The sequence below is a fragment of the Panulirus ornatus genome, chromosome 2 (assembly GCF_036320965.1).
Source record: "Panulirus ornatus isolate Po-2019 chromosome 2, ASM3632096v1, whole genome shotgun sequence".
Taxonomy (NCBI): Eukaryota; Metazoa; Arthropoda; class Malacostraca; order Decapoda; family Palinuridae; genus Panulirus; species Panulirus ornatus.
The window spans coordinates 83091267-83116978 of record NC_092225.1 but is presented as its reverse complement, the minus strand read 5'-3'; the positions used below and the strand labels follow the sequence as shown (position 1 = coordinate 83116978).

General features: G+C 49.9%; 1 protein-coding gene across 1 annotated transcript in view; it reads right to left on the bottom strand.

The window, feature by feature from the left end:
• The window catches only part of LOC139757792 (DBH-like monooxygenase protein 1), a 798273-nt gene extending 772921 nt beyond the window's left edge, over window positions 1–25352 (bottom strand). The window contains exon 1 of the mRNA XM_071678612.1: window positions 24858–25352. The gene's annotated coding sequence lies outside the window, so the exon portion shown is untranslated. The remainder of the gene's footprint in view (window positions 1–24857) is intronic.
• Window positions 25353–25712: the final 360 nt, after the last annotated feature.

The window sequence follows — 25712 nt, the reverse complement described above, 5'->3', positions numbered from 1 at the left end:
CCACAGTGATTACTTCCCTTGATCACCACCAGCGTTGCCACAGTGATTACCTCCCTTGATCACCACCAGCGTTGCCACAGTGATTACCTCCCTTGATCACCATCAGCGTTGCCACAGTGATTACCCTCCCTTGATCACCATCAGCGTTGCCACAGTGATTACCTTCCTTGATCACCACCAGCGTTGCCACAGTCTTTATGGTTATTAAAGTAAGTCCTCCAGACAATTGATATCGAACCTGGGAGTTAGTTAAACCATTGGCGAGGCTCAGGGCGGTATCAGTGTCCGGGTCACATTACCCTTACATCTCCATTATGGCTGCCGGATTTAACAGCATTGGCCGTAGTTGTTTTCTAGCTACGAGGCAGGGCCTCTAATGGTGCGTCTAGGTTGAGATCTGAACCGCCAGACTGTTTCTGTTTCAATCGGGTCCACTAGATGGTAGCTGTGATCCCGTAAACTACTGAGATGTTGCTTGTATATCATTTTGAAATTATTTACTTATGAAACTGTTTGTTACTTCATTTTCGTCCATCTGACTCTTTTTTTTCATCTGCTGTTATCCCACCATTGGTGTTACCGGACTCCACCGATATGAGGTTACACTCGAAATAACAAGTCACAAGCGGACGACATGGAACGCAATCACGTCGAAGAACCTCCCACTCCGAGAGTGTCTATCATTTTCCTGCTACTGATTGTAGCGCACGCTTAGAGCTGCAGGAGCCCCATAAAAGGCGTCGTTCGGTTATATCGTAATGATATTAATACACCCCCACAAGTTCTCGTCATCCCATTATGATCCATCAGACTATTTGGGCACTGGGGGAGTAAGTGGTAGTTAAAGCCTGAGTGTCGTGGGTATGATGGTATATTAGGTGGTCTCCTTGTCTGGCGTGGAGTGACCCCCCACCCTATCCTGCACCATGAGTCGTGAGGAGGACGGAGATAGCATAACACGGGTCACGAAGCACCTACTTCATTCATGAGTTAAGAACCCACGGGCGACGGAGGTGTTATTCATCTGGTGAATGAGAGGGAGCAATGGTTCACTCACCACCGAAACTACCACATTAAAAGAAATTCTGAGTGTAAGTGCCCGTCCCCCGAGTGGGAAGGTGCTACCCAGTGAGTGTAAGTTCCCGTCCCCTGAGTGGGATGGTGCTACCTAGTGAGTTTAGGTCCCCCGTCCCCTTGACCAGCACTTATCCCTGTGGAGATTTCAGTGCCCACCGTACCACTTGGCTCAGCACTCACACCCAACATCCTCGAGGTGAACTATTCATAAACCAACTGCAACCTGTCAATATCCTCAACCTACGTGACCGGCCGACCAGACTCCCAGCCCACCTTGATCTCGAGCAGCCGACCACGCCACACATCACCTGCTGCTCACCAGCAATACACACACACACACACACACACACACACACACACACACACACACACACACACACACACGCAGCGACCACCCGGAGCACACTACATGAACTGTCCATCCTGGTAACACTCCACCTGGTCCGTCAGACCCATACAACCAACAAAAGGGCTTAAACAAAAGACAGGAGAGCAGACTAGCCACTCTTCACTCAGTACGTGGAAACAAAGCTCTAAAACTTCAATATAGGTGATTTCCCATCTCTAGATCATGCAATATCAAACTTCACGAATATTCCCAACCAAGATAACAAAATGCACATACTAGAAGAGCGTATAACATAGAACACAAAACACTTTGGACCATTTGCCATTCAAGCACTGACAATGTCTTCAACCACTCTTGGCTACACAACAAACTCCTTAACATCTGGAAACCTGCCAACATCATACCAATCCTAAAACCCTCCAGACCACCTACCCTCCCTCCTCCATCCACCCTATATCACCTATATCCTCTGTTTACAAACTCTATGAAAACCTGACCCACAACAAAATCAAACAAAACATCCCACTCTCACCCAACAGCATGGATTCAAGGCCCAACCACTACACCACCACGCTACACACTGACCTCACTCAAAATATTCTAGGTGGCTTCAATCAATCACAGCTCCCTCGCACAGAACTAGTGGCAACAGAAATCAACAAAGCACTCGATACATCCTCACACAGGTGATCACTTGACACCATCCTCTACAACAATGACAGAGAATAAATGGACAATTACATAGCTGGCTACCTAGTCGCTCACAATGGATTCATCGTTAAAACATTAAGTTCCACAGGGGGTGTTCCCATGGAACAGTTCTTTCTCCAACCATCTCCAATCTCTTCCTACACGACCTCTCATCACCTCCAGAAACTTAATCATGAAAGACCTTCCATATGCAGATAACCTCCTAATCACATCACAACACCCTGACACCACAATAGCAACAACAGATATGCAGAACATTACACAGTTGGAGCAATGGCATACCCAGAGGAGAATGTCTGCACCGCTAAAGACCCAACAAGCACTCTACAACCACCCTCCCAACTCGGTCATAAAATCCAACCCACCAGACGTAGACCCATTGGTAGCCACACTCCCCGGACAAACCCGAGTCACATTTTCCAAACACCTTTTCAACATATCCCAAGACACTTCATGCCCACGATGCAGCTACCATAAAGATGACACCGAGCACTTACTATTCAATTACCCTGCATTTTCTGCACGCAGACGCATCCATCACAATACTTTATGACCTGTGGTGGTCCGTACCGGCGGACGTGGCCAGCTCACCGAGTGCTGCAGTTAGTTTCATAAGGATAGAAGGGACTCCTGGGGCAGGAAGGAAAGGTGAGGTGAGGTGAGGTGTATGTCTTACCGTTCTCTTGGAGAGTTAAAAGAAGAAGCTATGCCTCCAAGGCTCAGACATCTGCTTCTGAAGCTTCGTCACTCAGGTGGGTAAGGTGAACAGGTATAAAAAGAAGAGAAAATATGTGGATGTATATTTTTTTTTGTGAAGAGGTAAATTCATATCGTGGGGATATGGGGCATTCTTTTTTCCCCTTAATAGCTAACTTGTTTTATACCAAGAAAATTATTGTTGTGCCCTGATGGATAGATACTTTGATAGACGGGAAAAAGAATGATAGTTTGATCGCTCGTACTGTAATAATGTCGTCTATAATCCAGGTGTGCTTCGCGGCTCCCTTCCCCACAATCTCTCCTGCGTACCTTGTTCCCTTACACCCACAGATCACTCCACCAGCGTCACTACCATCTCATCTTCCCTCCCGCCTCCTCTCCATGACGGTTCTTCGTGCATGACGCTCCCCCACACAGACGGTCACCCGCTAACATGTACACAAGCACGTGTACACTGGGTAGGTGTACTTGATATTCACGTCGTGAACGTCTACGTGAAATAATCCATCAGATCCAGGTATAAGGGAGATGAAATCATCAACATAGACGATATGTCACTCGATTAAACCACTTCCCAGGGACCTCACAATTTTCTTCTCCTTCTTTGTTAAAGGTTTAAGAAGTCCCCAATCCTTTAATTAATATTCCCTGAATGTTTGTCCCACGTCATCTCTCCTAGGTCCCCGCAACCTCTCCCTCCCTCCCTTACCTGGGAACTTGGCCAAGTGATTTCCCTGAAAAAACAGACTCCTGATATTTTCTTTTCCGTGAAGACACGGATGTCCCCCTCCTCCTAGTCGTCGTAAAACCTGCCACGGTAGATATTAATCAGGTCTGTCCTCACGTCCTGCACGATTTTCCAGTCTCGTGTCAGGAACTTCACACGACGTTTGATCTGGGCTGAACCTCCCATACTCACCACTGACTACCCCAGCCTCCCATCACCCACATGCTGGTGTGTGTGTGTGTGTGTGTGTGTGTGTGTGTGTGTGTGTGTGTGTGTGTGTGTGTGTGTGTGTGTGTGTGTGTGTTGAGCATCTTGAAGTCATTCTTAATTCCCATCTGTACAATTCCCCCCAACAAGGGAGACCTAGCAGATAGATTCATGTTTTAGAGCGTAACACCGTAACATTAATGCGATTGTAGTCATAATGTAACGTGCGTTATCATGACAACTGTCACGCCTGGTCATGACGACTGTCACGCCTGGTCATGGTGGTTCTCACAACAGACCCCCGGCCCACAGAATGGTTCTTCCGTACACCTCCCTCATGAACGACATAGTTACATTCCCAGGGACGTACGACGACAAAAATCACTCCTGGCAAGATATCTACGTCACACTTACCATGTAGTACATCAGTACGTTCCTCTGACATCTTTTCATTTTAGACCTAAACGTTCTCCTAGAAATGACACAAAAACGTTTCTCGGACGGTACGAAGCGACACGCACCTCATGAAGGCTTCTGTGTACACAGTACCTCACAAGATAACAGACAACTGTAATCAATTAAGCGTATTTGTACAATATGTCTTCTACATCATCATCTCATGTGATGACCACAATGTATCCCTCATGTATCACTATTCATGTGATGATCACAATGTATCCCTCATGTATCACTATTCATGTGATGACCACAATGTATCCATCGTGTATCACTATACATGTGGTGACCACAATGTATCCCTCATGTATCACTATACATGTGGTGACCACAATGTATCCCTCATGTATCACTATACATGTGATGACCACAATGTATCCCTCATGTATCACTATTCATGTGATGACCACAATGTATCCATCGTGTATCACTATACATGTGGTGACCACAATGTATCCCTCATGTATCACTATTCATGTGATGATCACAATGTATCCCTCATGTATCACTATACATGTGGTGACCACACTGTATCCCTCATGTATCACTATACATGTGATGACCACAATGTATCCCGTCTCAGATGTGAGTTACAGTGCATCACTTCAAGTCACACTGTCTCATTTATCTGTCTATAACGACTCTGTCTCACAGAAGTCATGTCTCTCACCTCCACAGACTCACACAAACAGCTCACACTCTTATCTCAAAAAAACGAACATAAGACTTTCTTTTTTGAACTATCTTAGATATATCTCTCTAATATGTAAATGACTTGGATGGTAATCTTCTTGTCTCATCTCACAATATTTCGTCATATGAAACTATCTCACAAATCTGAGTTATATGATGCAAACATAAACGATTCTCATTCTCTATTTTTTTTTCACATATCGTCTCGCAATAAGATCTCGAGAGACTGTCTCTCGAGACACTGACCACTATCAGGTACGGATGCCATCTCATGAGCCTGGGTCTCTCACACGACACGCCGTATTACAACGCGGTCTCAAAAAGCACCACTGTCTCACAATGATTATTCGTGATGTTTATCTAGATTTAACTCATAATGTGGTCTCACAACATTCGTGGTGTCTCACATATCATCCTTTCACAGGATTACTCACACGTCGCTAACACTTCACTGTCTCATATACTTAGTGGGCATTATTTCCTTGGAGGATTGTCTCATCGTCATGTCTCTCACGTCTCATAATTTTTCAGTAGAGTCTCTCACGATGTTCCCTCATGCTATTGTCTCGCATGGCAGCCTCACCTCGCATGACCCTGTCTCACATGACGAAGTCTTATCTCGCATGGCCCCTCCTTAATGATACTTTCCCATAAGACTCATGAATTATTCCTGAGACAATACCGTCTCACAACATTACCTACAACTGACGTAACGTCCCGTCTCATAACCATGATACGGTCTGAGTCCTGTCTCATAATTGTTTCTCTCATTACTGTCTCACAATTATCTACATCATTACAGTCTTATAATCATTTCTCTTATTACTGTCTCATAATTCTCTCTCTCATTACTGTCTCATAATCATTCCTCTCATTAGTGTCTGATACCAGTATCTCATATCACTAACACATTCGCTCAGCTCAGAACTGTCTCGCAATCGCTTCTCTCATTACAATCTCACAGGCCATCCTAACTAGTAACCTTTCATCCCTCTGCGTGCAAGTATAGAAAACCTTACGTCGGTTTTCCACAGGTTATGACCAAGGGACCTGGTAAGGTCACGCAGGATGGGCGCGATCAACCCCAGACGGAGTAAACCCCCCCCCCCCCCTACATGCCTGCTGCAGGCTGCAGCCTCGAACAGCTTGGTTGATCAGAAGGCAACGACGCTAGTGAGGTGGCAGCCAGAGCTACTGGACTGCAAACAAGCCCCTAAAAGCTGAGTGGATGTAAATCTTGAGTTATTTTGCTCGACATGACACTAACCCAGAACAGCTGTGTCATATGGCATTGCCTAAATAACATCTCACACGACACTGGCTTACGGCAGTGTGTCTTACGCCACTCCTGTCATCACTGTCATAAAGTTCTGCCCCGAACACTGACGTACAGTAGTGTGTCATACGCCACTGCCTGTCATAAAACTCTGCCCCACAATAACGTGTCACGTGACACTGTCTCGGTAATGTCTCACGTGACACTGCCTCACAACACCGTCTCCAGTGACATTGGCTCAGCAGCACCTTACATCCCCATGGCACGTGACAGCTGACACAATAAGGCGTGCCACGGCCCCGGCTCACAATACTGCGTCATGTGACACTCTGGCTCAATATTGTCTCCCGGGATATTGCTCCAAATTACTGTCTCACATGTGTAAAAAGGCGTCCCCCTCACACTATGTATACACAGAGAGGAGAGAGTGGGAGGGGGAAAAGAAGACTGTATATAGGACGTTCCCCTCTGCACAATCCTCGTATTTTTCCGTTGTTTACCTTGCCAGGAGCCTGGAGTGTAAATAATTCTTGAGGGGTTCCCTTAGTTGTGACAGGCGAGGCATCAGGGGGTCCCTGCTGCAGGGGAGGCATCAGGGGAAGGGCCCTACCTGATCCTGCAGGTGATTCATCAGGGGAAAGACCTACCTTACCCTGGGTTCATCACAGGGCAGAATCCCTCCTGATCCTAGGTTCCTGCGTGGGAAACACCAGGGGGCAACACTCACCTGACCCCGACCGAGTTCCTCCAGGGGAGCCATCAGGGACAGGACCCACCTGACCCTGGGTTTCAGTAGTCCTGTCACCCGACAGCGATCTAGTCTCATAAAACCATCAATTTCTGTTCTCCGTTATTCTCCAACTTCGATGATACCATCACCCGCGATGCACCTCCTACAAACCCTGTGTTCCTCCCTACAACCTATCTTCGTCCACTCCAACAAGCGCCTCTTTTCTCCTCGCACATCAGCACGGCGTAGGAATCAGACGGAAAAGTCTCCGAAGTATGGGAGAAAGAGCCTGAGAACTTACGCCTTTAATAGTTCGTCTTCGTCTTTTGAAAAACATAAATTTGAATGACCTTCTCATTGCTCTTGACAGGATAAGCTGGGATGATATCGTGAGTGAAAACGATATCATGAGATATCCTCTTTCTGCAAACACGTATTTGGTGTTGTCTGTTCCGAAGAAGGTTTATCATTATGACCCTCACAACTGCCTGCCTACTGCTGTGACCTCTGTCGTCTCCAAAATCATGGATTCTCTTCCTCCTCAACTCCTCCTTCCTGAAGCATCTTGGATCCCCCAGTCTTGCCTCCGAACGTCAACGTGGTTGTGGTGAAGGAGAGGTCTACTGAGGGTGACCTCTCCAAAGTTACTAACATCTGAACATCTCTTTTCTGATAAGCTCAGGGGAACTCTATGGTGCAGCCTTTGGTATCTAGATAGCTTTTGACAAGGTGTAGCATCATCGGGGTCTGATTTCTAAGGCCCCCCGCCTTTTGACTCGACTCCCACACGGGCGTTCTTCCATACCCAGCTGTCTCCAGCTTTCGTCCATTTCTGCAACTGTTAGTGAGTCAACATTTTTTTTTCTATCGTCAGCCGTGTCCCTTAGGGTTATGTCTCGTCTTTCAACCTATTCCTCCTCCTCCTCCTCCTTTCTATGATCCTTAATTCTTCTACAAGAGTTTATACCCAGTTCACTCAGACGCTGACGACTCGACGCTCCTACATCCCTCCCCATTTCTTTAAGGTTTACCTCATCTTCCCTTGCCTGGTCTACACCTCGCTTCGTCGCAGCTATTTCTGTCAACTCAGCTTGACAAAGGATTGGACGGCTCTGGACAGACGCAGACTGGGTAAGCTTACCACATCATCCTCCGACTAGAGTTCCTCCTCACAGCTTTCTCTCATCCTTTGTTGACTTTCAGATTCAGCCCAAGCGTTACCATACGTTGCGTCAGCATCGTAACGCCTACTCCGTCTTAGAAACCCTACGTGACGTGAATAATAAGTCCGCCTTTGAAAAGAAAAATAATAATCTTCGTCAAATATGAAATATTCTATCGAGCACACACACACACACACACACACACACACACACACACACACACACACACACACACCGGCCTCCGTGGTGTAATGGTTAGCATTATGGACCATGATGAATCAACACGGACCAGCCCGGAGACGAACCAGCATGGGCTCGAATCCTTGGCGTGGCAGTCGGCCCACAACACATAACTCAGGTATTCATCCTCTCCTCGGGGCTGGTCGAAAAAAGGGGTACCTGGTTTTGTGTGTGTGTGTGTGTGTGTGTGTGTGTGTGTGTGTGTAGATGCACAAGAGTGAAGACACGGCACAGACTTACAAGGTTAAGAGACGGGACAACACGAGCGTAAAACTCCCTCCCCGTAACACACAAATAGTAATCACAAGAAAACATGCCAGACAGCGAGATCAACTGGAAATGCAGTGTAGAGAAGATACAGGTGGACACTGAGAGAGAGCAAAGAAAGAGTATAGCAGGAGATGGTAGGAGGGAAAGAATAATGTGAGCAAGGCAACTGATGTTCCAACACCTTGTCATGAACTGGAAGGGGTTAAATGCCAGTTAAAGAGCAGCTAATCGAGTTAAAGGATTTAAGGGGAAGAGTTGTAGCGGATGATTTAAAGGTATGCACGGAAATGAATGCCATACTCAAAAAGCGTATTCACAGTGGAAGACACTATCTTGCCCCAGCATCGATGACATGGAACTGGGAGGAGAGGTCTTGGAAAAACAGTGAAATGCACAGAAACGACACAAGAGAGGGTACTAAAGATCCTTGACCTATCTTGACGTATACGTGACTTATGATCCTTATTTTCTCCATGCACGATTAAGAATTGTGTACCGAGGGATCTGAATGGCAGGATGTAGTTAGAGACCTTGAATTTGTCCACCAATGAAGAAGGAAGAGTAAGTGATGACCTTATCACATCCTTTAACAGAGAGACATTGTGAATTAGTAAGAGAAGCTACAGATGGGATAATTTGCACATGCAAAGACAGACAGAGAAGTATGTAGCTCGGTCGATGGAAGGTTTGAAAAAAGCTCAGAGTATTCAGGTCCTGTACATGTTGGTGAAAAAGGAGAGTTTGGAAAAATAAGAAACATAAGAGTCTGAAGAAGGAATACTGCAGGACCTGGACGCAAGACAGCAGGACCTGGAGGCAAGATTAACAGGACCTGGACGCAATATCAACAGGACGTGGACGCAATATCAGCAGGACCTGGACGCAATATCAGCAAGACCTGGACGCAAGACAGCAGGACCTGGACGCAATATCAGCAGGACCTGGACGCAATATCAGCAGGACCTGGACGCAAGACACCAGGACCTGGACGTAATATCAGCAGGACCTGGACGTAATACAGCAGGACCTGGACGCAATATCAGCAGGACCTGGACGCAATATCAGCAAGACCTGGACGCAAGACAGCAGGACCTGGACGCAATATCAGCAGGACCTGGACGCAAGACACCAGGACCTGGACGCAATATCAGCAGGACCTGGACGCAATACAGCAGGACCTGGACGCAAGACAGCAGGACCTGGACGCAATATCAGCAGGACCTGGACGCAAGACAGCAGGACCTGGACGCAATATCAGCAGGACCTGGACGCAATATCAGCAAGACCTGGACGCAAGACAGCAGGACCTGGACGCAATATCAGCAGGACCTGGACGCAAGACAGCAGGACCTGGACGCAATATCAGCAGGACCTGGACGCAAGACAGCAGGACCTGGACGCAATATCAGCAGGACCTGGACGCAAGACAGCAGGACCTGGACGCAATATCAGCAGGACCTGGACGCAATATCAGCAGGACCTGGACGCAATATCAGCAGGACCTGGACGCAATATCAGCAGGACCTGGACGCAATATCAGCAGGACCTGGACGCAAGACAGCAGGACCTGGACGCAAGACAGCAGGACCTGGACGCAATATCAGCAGGACCTGGACGCAAGACAGCAGGACCTGGACGCAATATCAGCAGGACCTGGACGCAAGACAGCAGGACCTGGACGCAATATCAGCAGGACCTGGACGCAAGACAGCAGGACCTGGACGCAATATCAGCAGGACCTGGACGCAATATCAGCAGGACCTGGACGCAATATCAGCAGGACCTGGACGCAATATCAGCAGGACCTGGACGCAATATCAGCAGGACCTGGACGCAAGACAGCAGGACCTGGACGCAATATCAGCAGGACCTGGACGCAAGACAGCAGGACCTGGACGCAATATCAGCAGGACCTGGACGCAATATCAGCAGGACCTGGACGCAAGACAGCAGGACCTGGACGCAATATCAGCAGGACCTGGACGCAATATCAGCAGGACCTGGACGCAATATCAGCAGGACCTGGACGCAATATCAGCAGGACCTGGACGCAATATCAGCAGGACCTGGACGCAATATCAGCAGGACCTGGACGCAAGACAGCAGGACCTGGACGCAAGACAGCAGGACCTGGACGCAAGACAGCAGGACCTGGACGCAAGACAGCAGGACCTGGACGCAAGACAGCAGGACCTGGACGCAAGACAGCAGGACCTGGACGCAATATCAGCAGGACCTGGACGCAAGACAGCAGGACCTGGACGCAATATCAGCAGGACCTGGACGCAATATCAGCAGGACCTGGACGCAAGACAGCAGGACCTGGACGCAATATCAGCAGGACCTGGACGCAATATCAGCAGGACCTGGACGCAAGACAGCAGGACCTGGACGCAATATCAGCAGGACCTGGACGCAATATCAGCAGGACCTGGACGCAAGACAGCAGGACCTGGACGCAATATCAGCAGGACCTGGACGCAATATCAGCAGGACCTGGACGCAAGACAGCAGGACCTGGACGCAATATCAGCAGGACCTGGACGCAATATCAGCAGGACCTGGACGCAAGACAGCAGGACCTGGACGCAATATCAGCAGGACCTGGACGCAATATCAGCAGGACCTGGACGCAATATCAGCAGGACCTGGACGCAATATCAGCAGGACCTGGACGCAATATCAGCAGGACCTGGACGCAATATCAGCAGGACCTGGACGCAATATCAGCAGGACCTGGACGCAATATCAGCAGGACCTGGACGCAATATCAGCAGGACCTGGACGCAAGACAGCAGGACCTGGACGCAAGACAGCAGGACCTGGACGCAATATCAGCAGGACCTGGACGCAATATCAGCAGGACCTGGACGCAAGACAGCAGGACCTGGACGCAATATCAGCAGGACCTGGACGCAAGACAGCAGGACCTGGACGCAATATCAGCAGGACCTGGACGCAATATCAGCAGGACCTGGACGCAATATCAGCAGGACCTGGACGCAATATCAGCAGGACCTGGACGCAAGACAGCAGGACCTGGACGCAATATCAGCAGGACCTGGACGCAATATCAGCAGGACCTGGACGCAAGACAGCAGGACCTGGACGCAAGACAGCAGGACCTGGACGCAAGACAGCAGGACCTGGACGCAATATCAGCAGGACCTGGACGCAATATCAGCAGGACCTGGACGCAAGACAGCAGGACCTGGACGCAAGACAGCAGGACCTGGACGCAAGACAGCAGGACCTGGACGCAATATCAGCAGGACCTGGACGCAATATCAGCAGGACCTGGACGCAAGACAGCAGGACCTGGACGCAATATCAGCAGGACCTGGACGCAATATCAGCAGGACCTGGACGCAATATCAGCAGGACCTGGACGCAATATCAGCAGGACCTGGACGCAATATCAGCAGGACCTGGACGCAAGACAGCAGGACCTGGACGCAATATCAGCAGGACCTGGACGCAATATCAGCAGGACCTGGACGCAATATCAGCAGGACCTGGACGCAAGACAGCAGGACCTGGACGCAAGACAGCAGGACCTGGACGCAATATCAGCAGGACCTGGACGCAATATCAGCAGGACCTGGACGCAAGACAGCAGGACCTGGACGCAATATCAGCAGGACCTGGACGCAAGACAGCAGGACCTGGACGCAAGACAGCAGGACCTGGACGCAATATCAGCAGGACCTGGACGCAATATCAGCAGGACCTGGACGCAAGACAGCAGGACCTGGACGCAATATCAGCAGGACCTGGACGCAATATCAGCAGGACCTGGACGCAATATCAGCAGGACCTGGACGCAATATCAGCAGGACCTGGACGCAATATCAGCAGGACCTGGACGCAATACAGCAGGACCTGGACGCAAGACAGCAGGACCTGGACGCAATATCAGCAGGACCTGGACGCAATATCAGCAGGACCTGGACGCAATATCAGCAGGACCTGGACGCAATATCAGCAGGACCTGGACGCAATATCAGCAGGACCTGGACGCAAGACAGCAGGACCTGGACGCAATATCAGCAGGACCTGGACGCAATATCAGCAGGACCTGGACGCAATATCAGCAGGACCTGGACGCAATATCAGCAGGACCTGGACGCAAGACAGCAGGACCTGGACGCAATATCAGCAGGACCTGGACGCAATATCAGCAGGACCTGGACGCAAGACAGCAGGACCTGGACGCAATATCAGCAGGACCTGGACGCAATATCAGCAGGACCTGGACGCAATATCAGCAGGACCTGGACGCAAGACAGCAGGACCTGGACGCAATATCAGCAGGACCTGGACGCAATATCAGCAGGACCTGGACGCAAGACAGCAGGACCTGGACGCAATATCAGCAGGACCTGGACGCAAGACAGCAGGACCTGGACGCAATATCAGCAGGACCTGGACGCAATATCAGCAGGACCTGGACGCAATATCAGCAGGACCTGGACGCAATATCAGCAGGACCTGGACGCAATATCAGCAGGACCTGGACGCAATATCAGCAGGACCTGGACGCAATATCAGCAGGACCTGGACGCAATATCAGCAGGACCTGGACGCAATATCAGCAGGACCTGGACGCAATATCAGCAGGACCTGGACGCAATATCAGCAGGACCTGGACGCAATATCAGCAGGACCTGGACGCAATATCAGCAGGACCTGGACGCAATATCAGCAGGACCTGGACGCAATATCAGCAGGACCTGGACGCAATATCAGCAGGACCTGGACGCAATATCAGCAGGACCTGGACGCAATATCAGCAGGACCTGGACGCAAGACAGCAGGACCTGGACGCAAGACAGCAGGACCTGGACGCAAGACAGCAGGACCTGGACGCAATATCAGCAGGACCTGGACGCAAGACAGCAGGACCTGGACGCAATATCAGCAGGACCTGGACGCAATATCAGCAGGACCTGGACGCAATATCAGCAGGACCTGGACGCAATATCAGCAGGACCTGGACGCAATATCAGCAGGACCTGGACGCAAGACAGCAGGACCTGGACGCAAGACAGCAGGACCTGGACGCAATATCAGCAAGACCTGGACGCAAGACAGCAGGACCTGGACGCAAGACAGCAGGACCTGGACGCAAGACAGCAGGACCTGGACGCAATATCAGCAGGACCTGGACGCAATATCAGCAGGACCTGGACGCAAGACAGCAGGACCTGGACGCAAGACAGCAGGACCTGGACGCAATATCAGCAGGACCTGGACGCAATATCAGCAGGACCTGGACGCAAGACAGCAGGACCTGGACGCAAGACAGCAGGACCTGGACGCAAGACAGCAGGACCTGGACGCAAGACAGCAGGACCTGGACGCAATACAGCAGGACCTGGACGCAATATCAGCAGGACCTGGACGCAATATCAGCAGGACCTGGACGCAAGACAGCAGGACCTGGACGCAATATCAGCAGGACCTGGACGCAAGACAGCAGGACCTGGACGCAATATCAGCAGGACCTGGACGCAAGACAGCAGGACCTGGACGCAAGACAGCAGGACCTGGACGCAAGACAGCAGGACCTGGACGCAATATCAGCAGGACCTGGACGCAAGACAGCAGGACCTGGACGCAAGACAGCAGGACCTGGACGCAAGACAGCAGGACCTGGACGCAAGACAGCAGGACCTGGACGCAAGACAGCAGGACCTGGACGCAATATCAGCAGGACCTGGACGCAATATCAGCAGGACCTGGACGCAATATCAGCAGGACCTGGACGCAATATCAGCAGGACCTGGACGCAATATCAGCAGGACCTGGACGCAAGACAGCAGGACCTGGACGCAATATCAGCAGGACCTGGACGCAATATCAGCAGGACCTGGACGCAAGACAGCAGGACCTGGACGCAATATCAGCAGGACCTGGACGCAAGACAGCAGGACCTGGACGCAATATCAGCAGGACCTGGACGCAATATCAGCAGGACCTGGACGCAATATCAGCAGGACCTGGACGCAAGACAGCAGGACCTGGACGCAATATCAGCAGGACCTGGACGCAATATCAGCAGGACCTGGACGCAAGACAGCAGGACCTGGACGCAAGACAGCAGGACCTGGACGCAAGACAGCAGGACCTGGACGCAAGACAGCAGGACCTGGACGCAAGACAGCAGGACCTGGACGCAATATCAGCAGGACCTGGACGCAAGACAGCAGGACCTGGACGCAATATCAGCAGGACCTGGACGCAAGACAGCAGGACCTGGACGCAATATCAGCAGGACCTGGACGCAAGACAGCAGGACCTGGACGCAATATCAGCAGGACCTGGACGCAAGACAGCAGGACCTGGACGCAATATCAGCAGGACCTGGACGCAATATCAGCAGGACCTGGACGCAATATCAGCAGGACCTGGACGCAAGACAGCAGGACCTGGACGCAATATCAGCAGGACCTGGACGCAAGACAGCAGGACCTGGACGCAATATCAGCAGGACCTGGACGCAAGACAGCAGGACCTGGACGCAAGACAGCAGGACCTGGACGCAATATCAGCAGGACCTGGACGCAATATCAGCAGGACCTGGACGCAATATCAGCAGGACTGGACGCAATATCAGCAGGACCTGGACGCAATATCAGCAGGACCTGGACGCAATATCAGCAGGACCTGGACGCAATATCAGCAGGACCTGGACGCAAGACAGCAGGACCTGGACGCAATATCAGCAGGACCTGGACGCAATATCAGCAGGACCTGGACGCAATATCAGCAGGACCTGGACGCAATATCAGCAGGACCTGGACGCAAGACAGCAGGACCTGGACGCAAGACAGCAGGACCTGGACGCAAGACAGCAGGACCTGGACGCAATATCAGCAGGACCTGGACGCAATATCAGCAGGACCTGGACGCAAGACAGCAGGACCTGGACGCAATATCAGCAGGACCTGGACGCAATATCAGCAGGACCTGGACGCAATATCAGCAGGACCTGGACGCAATATCAGCAGGACCTGGACGCAATATCAGCAGGACCTGGACGCAATATCAGCAGGACCTGGACGCAAGACAGCAGGACCTGGACGCAAGACAGCAGGACCTGGACGCAATATCAGCAGGACCTGGACGCAAGACAGCAGGACCTGGACGCAAGACAGCAGGACCTGGACGCAATATCAGCAGGACCTGGACGCAATATCAGCAGGACCTGGACGCAAGACAGCAGGACCTGGACGCAAGACAGCAGGACCTGGACGCAAGACAGCAGGACCTGGACGCAAGACAGCAGGACCTGGACGCAAGACAGCAGGACCTGGACGCAAGACAGCAGGACCTGGACGCAATATCAGCAGGACCTGGACGCAATATCAGCAGGACCTGGACGCAAGACAGCAGGACCTGGACGCAATATCAGCAGGACCTGGACGCAAGACAGCAGGACCTGGACGCAAGACAGCAGGACCTGGACGCAATATCAGCAGGACCTGGACGCAAGACAGCAGGACCTGGACGCAAGACAGCAGGACCTGGACGCAAGACAGCAGGACCTGGACGCAATATCAGCAGGACCTGGACGCAATATCAGCAGGACCTGGACGCAAGACAGCAGGACCTGGACGCAAGACAGCAGGACCTGGACGCAATATCAGCAGGACCTGGACGCAAGACAGCAGGACCTGGACGCAAGACAGCAGGACCTGGACGCAAGACAGCAGGACCTGGACGCAAGACAGCAGGACCTGGACGCAAGACAGCAGGACCTGGACGCAAGACAGCAGGACCTGGACGCAAGACAGCAGGACCTGGACGCAATATCAGCAGGACCTGGACGCAAGACAGCAGGACCTGGACGCAAGACAGCAGGACCTGGACGCAATATCAGCAGGACCTGGACGCAAGACAGCAGGACCTGGACGCAAGACAGCAGGACCTGGACGCAATATCAGCAGGACCTGGACGCAATATCAGCAGGACCTGGACGCAAGACAGCAGGACCTGGACGCAATATCAGCAGGACCTGGACGCAATATCAGCAGGACCTGGACGCAAGACAGCAGGACCTGGACGCAATATCAGCAGGACCTGGACGCAATATCAGCAGGACCTGGACGCAATATCAGCAGGACCTGGACGCAAGACAGCAGGACCTGGACGCAATATCAGCAGGACCTGGACGCAATATCAGCAGGACCTGGACGCAATATCAGCAGGACCTGGACGCAATATCAGCAGGACCTGGACGCAATATCAGCAGGACCTGGACGCAATATCAGCAGGACCTGGACGCAAGACAGCAGGACCTGGACGCAATATCAGCAGGACCTGGACGCAATATCAGCAGGACCTGGACGCAATATCAGCAGGACCTGGACGCAATATCAGCAGGACCTGGACGCAAGACAGCAGGACCTGGACGCAATATCAGCAGGACCTGGACGCAATATCAGCAGGACCTGGACGCAAGACAGCAGGACCTGGACGCAATATCAGCAGGACCTGGACGCAAGACAGCAGGACCTGGACGCAATATCAGCAGGACCTGGACGCAATATCAGCAGGACCTGGACGCAAGACAGCAGGACCTGGACGCAAGACAGCAGGACCTGGACGCAAAATCTTGGATGCGGGAGGGAGTAAATATCCTTCCTATACAAAAATATTTCGTTTACTGGTACGACTACACATGCACAGAGTTGCGTTAGAGTGTACCAGCCTGCGTGGGGAAAGGTCAGGTCAGGGTACAGGCTGGGTGAGGACTGCCTGATGATGTGGTGGCTAACACACCACCATGACCTGACTTCGAGTGCTGCCTGTGTGACTGTGTGACCTCATGAGTGAGAGCTGCTCGTTTCATCAGCCCGAGCAGGTGCTGTATCGACCTCACGGGGCCTCGTTATTTGTATGGGCGTGACAGGGGCCTTAACAGACGTGGGAGCGGATGGACCCACAGGGAATGAAGTGAGTCACCTGGGTGGAGGAAGGAGTTAGGGGCACTGGGAGCATTACTACGGGCAGGGAAGAAAGGGTCAGTAATTGAAAAGGTCTTGGGTGTAAGGGCGTGTGAGCCAGGGCGTGTGAGCCTTGGAAGCGAACACGAAGGATGAGGAGATATGCTGGAAATGGAGAGTCTACGTACGATATGTGACGTAAGCCGGATGGAATATGTAAGACACGACAATTTCGGAAGATGGAGTGGTAGTGAACACAGCCTGATTGAGATGGCCGACAAGAGTGTGCTGTGAAATGGTTCAGGCATATGGAGAGAGTGAGTGAAGAAGAGAGACTGGCAATGGGGATCTGTATATATATATATATATATATATATATATATATATATATATATATATATATATATATATATATATATATATATATCAGTGGTGAACGGAGAGGAGAGGGTGGGAAAGTGAGATGATGAAAGGATGGAGATAAGGAAGCTCTGGAATGTCGGAGCCAAAACACAGATGGGCGAGAGGCATGCACTAAGTAGAATGAATTAGAAGGATGTGGTGTATGGGGGTGAGAAGGGTGACATTCTGTCACTGGACTGAATCAGGGAGTAATCACTGGCGCTCAGGTGTGGATGATTGGCTCTGGTCTCAGTACATTATTGATGACGGTGTTGGTTTGTTCCAGAAGTTACCCTTCCTATAGGAGAGAAGAGGATTAGGTATAGATAAATGGATAAACAGATTAATAAATGAATCAGCAGAGAGAGAGAGAGAGAGAGAGAGAGAGAGAGAGAGAGAGAGAGAGAGAGAGAGAGAGAATGGATTAAACTGCTTCACATATTTCTTAAGATACTTCTATTCCCCATAAATCAGGAAGTTTTTCTTGCTCCTTAAGATCTTCGCAACTCAAAGCCACAGCAACACACAGCCACAGTGATGGAAGCGTTGCGCTGACAGTTAGATACACAAAGGCAGGTGGACCAGTTGTAGTAAATGGTAAAGAGCTGGGATTCAAGGATCGAATTAGGGTTAACACACCTGAGATTGTTGAAGTTGTGGAGGCAAAAGCTACTTAAGAGATAAGATCTCACCTGGTCTGTGCAGAGAGATGCAGGAGAGTAATGAGAAAGAGAGAAGACAAAAAAGGAGGAGGAGGAGGAGGAGGAGGAGGAGGTTTAGCGGAGGAAAAGGAAGGGGAGGAGGAGGATGTTAAGCGGAGGAAGAGGAAGGGGAGGAGGAGGAGAAGGTCTGGCCTTCTCATTAAGAGACAACCTTATGTAGACACTAAGGAAATACTAGAAGATGGCACATTCACTCGATACACAATGGGAAGAGTCACTGTTCAAAAAAAGTGCATCGTAGTTGTTTTAACATATGATCCTCAAAAACCGTCATATTGAAGCAGAACAAATATTGCAGGAAATTAATAAAGGCACAATCAGTATGGTACAAGAGGCAGTGAAACACGCCAACTTCTCACACGTGCTAAAGTACCAGTACTGAGGGATTGCTAATATGATAAAATATATTGGTAGAATTTGGATCCTCGTGGAGGTAGGGAGTCTTGGAGACACACTATCTTAACACTGTACATATACTGGAAACTTTCCTGTGCCACCGTGCCACTGAGCACATTAAGAGTACTAAAACCACGAGATTTAATGTTCACATAATGTAGCACGGAAACTGAGAATGACATGTAAGATACATCAACTGGGAAGAGTGATCGTGTAATGCATGAGTCTGGTTCTGTGCTACAAGACGATGTAAAAGGAGCAGTGATTAAGACTGACTCAAAAGGGAAAGTATACGAGTGAAACTACGCACAACTTAATAATATGTGTAGTAACGTTAAATGTGTATTGGAGGTCTGTGGCAAGGAACAACGACACTATGTAGGAAGGTAGTTTTATGAAGTGTACAATGAAGGAAGTGGAGCATGGGTACCTGTAGATTCAAGAAAGGTTAAAAGGAAGGGAGACGTGGCTTGAAATGTACTGAGAAGACACTATAGGCCCAGCCTGCCAGCACTTGTAAGGTTTAAGAGAACAAAGGGCGAGTATAGCAGGATAAGAAAGATGGAACAAAGAGACTTAGAAAAGAATATCGTGGACAAGACAGGAGATAATACCAAACATTTTCATAAATTCATTAGGAGTGAATCTTCAGTTGAAGAGCATCTGATCGGGATAAGGGATTTACAGAATGAGTTATGGAGGATAAATGTCACGAAATGAGAGGAACTGAATGACAAATTCAAGAGCATTTTTACACTGGAAGACATTACATTTCCAACACCAGTGAAATAGAGTGGAAGGGAAGTATCTGGAAACACGGAAATGTCAAAAGAAGACTTAATACTTTTGACCCATATAAGGCTCGTGGTCTTGATAAACTTTCTCTACATGTGCTGAAGGTGTGTGTGTGTGTGTGTGTGTGTGTGTGTGTGTGTGTGTACTTGACAAACACTCTGAAATGTTGTTGGAGACGTGGCTTGAGAAACATGAAGTGCCACGGGAGTGGAGGAGGGCAAACGTTACACCCATCTTTAAGAAAGGAGAACCTGGAGGATACGCTGAACCACAGACTGGTCTCCATGACGAGTGTGGTCTGTAAAGAACTGGACGGGATAACCAGAGAGCCTATGGATGAATTCTTGCTTGAGTAAATGAGGCAGATCATCCCTGAGTAAGAGAAAACACGGCTTCAGGGAAAGGAGGTCATGTGCAACGATCCTTTCATATTTCTACGCGTGAATGAGCTCTGCTTTAGACACACACACACAAAGAAAAAAAAAGATGAATGAACAGCCTGCATTTGGATCGTTAGAAACCATTAGACACCATATCACAGGAGGCGTCATCTTAAGGCAAGCGAAGAGAGAGGTTCCTGCGATGAAAAGATTGACCACAGAGGAAAGGAAATAACGACGCATGTCAGGGAAGCCTTCTCAAAATGAGTTGCTGCCTGCTGGGTACCGCAGGGCTCTGCTGTGGGACCCCTGATCTTCTTGGCCCATGTGAATGGCTCGGCAGAGGGATTGTGCTCCTACCTGAATATATTTTGCAGATGATGCAGAAGTCATGATGGGATCAATTAGCGAGGAGGATTGTATCAACTAAGGGTGTCCGAAAGAAAAAAAACTTGTCCACCTTTTCCATACGTTATCAAAGGCAATGACAACCCTTTTATCTTATTCCTTCATCATCTCTCCTTTGGTCTGTAGACGTCTGCTCATGGAACTGGCAAGGTTCCTGAAGTATTCTAGGTTCATGTTTTGGTTTCATACTGTCTTGATCTCTTGAATGAGACGAGGCACTAAAGAGGTGCTGCAAGAAGCAGCCACCTGATCACGCGTTCTGAGCGCCCACTGCGCCTAGAAATCTCACGTGTGCCCACATTTCCTCGTTTCCAGGCGAGACTTTGGGCTTTATCCTCTTTAGAATGGTAAAGCAAAGGCGGAAGAGATGCAGCACCTATAAGCGAAATTCCCAAAAGTGAGAGGGAACCTAGGAAAGTAAAGGAACAACATTGCTTCCTCAAGATAGCCTGAGGCACACTGAGGCGGGTTGCTGGTGCTCACACAGTTAGAAACACTAGTCTCAGCGATCACATATGCTGTGATTGCATCTTGAGAGAGTGATATGCTTGTGTCCACCTTAGCCGTTAATCGCCTTTGAAAATATATGGGGGCGGACAAGGATATGTAGACAAACTCCAAAGTTGGTCTATTACGTGGTTGATGAAATTTAAAAGAAGACTTCAATAATAATCTACCAAGAAAAAAGTTGCAGGACTATGTGTTTGAGAAGGACTTGAGGATGGACAATGAACCAAACACGTTGTCAGGAAGAGTATAGGAAACAAAATGCTTGCTGGCAAATACTAGAATTGCACTCAGTTACATGCCTAAGGAAAAATCCAGCAAACTATTAACATCCTACATAATACAAAAACTAAAACATGTTCCCCTGGTTTGATTACCACATTTAATGGACACAAAGAACTAATAGAGAAAGTCCAGAAGAAGACAACAAAGATGGTACCAGAATTAAGAAAGCTGAGTTTCAGAGTTGTCCACCATAAGAAAAAGAAGTGTTAGGGATGAACCGGCCACAGCTTTTAAGTGTGTGAACAACATGCTGACGTAGACAGTGAAAAACCCTAGAAAGATGCAGGGATAGAACAACCAGAGGACATAACATGAAATTTAACAAGATAATTGTTAAAAAAAAACATGTGAAGAAGTACTACTATAGTCTAACAATGTTGGAGAAAATGGAGAAAAACTCAGTGTTGTGATTTGTTTTGAACGTGGACAACATACTGAAGTTTCAGAAGTTGTACGACACAAGAGAAAGTTCAAGAGCTGGGGATGGGGGAGTCCCCACGAGTGTAGAACTCCCTCCCCTTACTGTACAAATAGCTGATTACAGATGGGTAATACTACAGCCACACCCCACACAGAACCACACCCACACGAAGCCACTCTCACATACAGCCACGTGCACACACACACACACACACACACACACACCACACACACACACACACAAACTACACTCATAAACAACCACACTTACACAGAGCCACACCCACAAAAAAGCCTTAACCACACACGGCCACAAGCCTACACAACCACGCCCTTACATCAGCGCCCACACAGCCTGGGGCCAACATGCTCACATCCACACACAGCTACGCCCACACACAACAGGGAACACCAAAATAAATCACAGTTACGTTCACATACACGAGGAAACACCATTAATATGAAGCACAGTCACGACGACACCCAGCAGAGACCACCACACAACACCCAGCAGAGACCACCACACAACACCCAGCAGAGACCACCACACAACACCCAGCAGAGGCCACCACACAACACCTAGCAGAGACTATACCACAAAAACCCGGTAAAGGCCACCATACTACGCCCAGAAGAGGCCATCACACTACACCCAGCAGAGGCTACCATATACGCCTAGCAGAGGCCACCATAAAACACCTAGTAGAAGCCACCACACTTAGCCCTGAGGAGGCCACCACACAACTCCTGGAAGAGACCACCAAACTATACCCAGCAGCGGCCATCACACTACACCCAGTGTAGACTACCAAACTAAGCCCAGCACCACACCACACTCGGCAGATACTACCACACTACACCTGGTAAAGGCCACCACATTACACCTAGCAGAGACCACCTTACTACACCCAGTAGAGGCCACCACACTACACCCAGCAGAGGCTACCACACGACACTGAGCAGAGGCCACCACACTACACCCAGCAGAGGCCACCACACTACACCCAGCAGAGGCCACCACACTACACCCAGCAGAGGCTACCACACTACACCCAGCAGAGGACACCACACTACATCCAGCAGACGCTACCACACTACACCTAGCAGGGGCCACCACGCTACACCCAGCAGATGCCAACGCACTACACCTAGTAGAGGCCATCACACAACACCCAGCAAAGGCCACCACACAGCAACGTTCCCCTGTAGTAGAAAACACTACATGTACAAAACACAGCCACGCCTGCCTACCCAACACAGGACATAACCATACAAAACACAGCCACAACTACCCACACAGCACAGGACATAACCATACAAAACACAGCCACAACTACCCACACAGCACAGGACACCAACCATACTAAATATAGCCACACCTACCCACACACCACAGGACATACCATAACAGCACTCAGGCTACGCAACACAGAACACCAACCAACAAACATAGCCACACCTACCCACACAGCACAGGACATAACCATACAAAACACAGCCACACCTGCCTACGCAACACAGAACACCAACCATACAAAACATAGCCACACCTACCCACACAGCACAGGACATAACCATACAAAACACAGCCACACCTGCCTACGCAACACAGAACACCAACCATACAAAACATAGCCACACCTACCCACACAGCACAGGACATAACCATACAAAACACAGCCACACCTGCCTACGCAACACAGAACACCAACCATACAAAACATAGCCACACCTACCCACACAGTACAGGACAACCATACAAAACACAGCCACGCCTGCCTACCCAGCACAGAACACCAACCATACAAAACATAGCCACACCTACCCACACAGCACAGGACATAACCATACAAAACACAGCCACAACTACCCACACAGCACAGGACACCAACCATACTAAATATAGCCACACCTACCCACACACCACAGGACATCAACCATACAAAACATAGCCACACCTACCCACACAGCACAGGACACCAACCATACAAAACATAGCCACACTTACCCACACACCACAGGACATCAACCATACAAAACACAGCCACTTCTTCATACACACACAGAGCACCCTGGGACACCAACCACCACGCAAAAGATAGCCACACCCACATACCACAGAGGACGTGAGATGTCCAGTACACAACTACACCCAGACACAGCTGAGGAGGCAAGCCGCACGGAGCACAGCCAAGCCCACTAATAACAGCAGATGACACAAGCTGCACCGGACACAGTCACACCCACACACACACACAGCAGGAGGAGGAGGAGGAGGAGGAGATGGGCCGCAGGGCAAACACAGGAGAGGTTACCGGGTGTAGACAAGGACGGAGACCCGACGGTGTGTGTGTGTGTGTGTGTGTGTGTGTGTGTGTGTGTGTGGCCAGCAGAAAAACCGGCCCAGTATGAGTTAGCCAGACCCACCGCACCAGTCCATCCGTCTCCCTGACTTGGTAGGACTCCCTCGGTGGTGTGAGGTTGTATCCCTCGACACCTTCCCAGGCTCCCCAACATTCTCGCTGGATCATGGAAGACTCCCTCTGTACCCTCACCTGGTTCGCAAACACTCCCTCTAATCCCTTCCAGGACTTTCCATATTCCTTCTCTTCTTTCCCTTACTTTTCAATACTCCTCCCCTCTCCTTCCCAGTCTCTCCAACATTCCAGATTTCCCCCCAGTCTCTCCAACACTCTCAACTTCCTTCCCCGCCCGTCCACCACACCCTCAGCTTTTTAACTCGACTCATCTCCTTCAACATTCTATCTTCCTCCTCCCCCAACATTCTATCTTTCTCCTCCTCCAACATTCCATCTTTTTTCCAGGCTCTCCAATACTCCACCTTCCTCTCATAGTTCTCCAACACTCTGCCTAACGCCTCCTAGCTCTAGACTCCCCCCATAATGTAAACCATTTAACAAGGTTATATTTGCCAGTCAAAAAGTCTATCGTCAGGTAGAGGTATCACCCACCTTCGTCAAGGGCCTGCCAGGAGGGGTACCTGCCACCTACTCCTGCGGTCACCGACTTCGAAGAAGTTCAGCCACCGTGCGTACTTCGCCTGGGAGCTAGAGAGTGATCAGAACCTCGTATACACGCAGTGTTCAAAAGTGGTTCGAACTTCACTGACCCGCACTCGGAACTGAACTGAATTCATGCAGTCATTTCCGACCTGAGTCACACTAAAAATATATGCTCTACAGGGGTACAAGTGCACTTTCATGGGCTTAGATACATAGTACCATTTCATCTAACGATATATAGTCATATTAGCCTCAGAGCTTATTAATAAGTAATCATAGGTGATCATAAAATTACATTAAAGGCCAGTACACAATTTACAGCCACCAGAAATGAGACATCGCGTCGTTAACACCTGGTCTGGTCTCGACACAAAAGTTCCATGAACGACTGGAAATTTTCCCTGGGAGCGGCATACAACACCCGTGCTAGCCGGCGGTCGGAGACACACTGGCCCGCCAGGCACGGGGGACTAACGCCCGGGCACTGGCTCCTGCTGCTGCTCCTGCTCTTGCTCCTCCTCCCTCCTTCTGGCTGAACCCCATGGCTGGCACTAGTGATCGTGACCATCACTCCTTACGTTTGAAGGACCGACCGAACCCTCTGAGTACAGGACTTGCCCCAGAGAGGAGGGATGCTGCCAACGCGGCCCAGGGCCACGTACCAAAGACAGTCGAAGATTGGCAGTAGGCGGCGCGGGGGGAAGGTGAGTGGCGGCTGGGAGAACACTATGAACGACGCGACCTCAAAGTTTGGTGACTCAAGGTCCACCATGTGTGTGCAACAGGCGCGATGCTGCTCAGAAT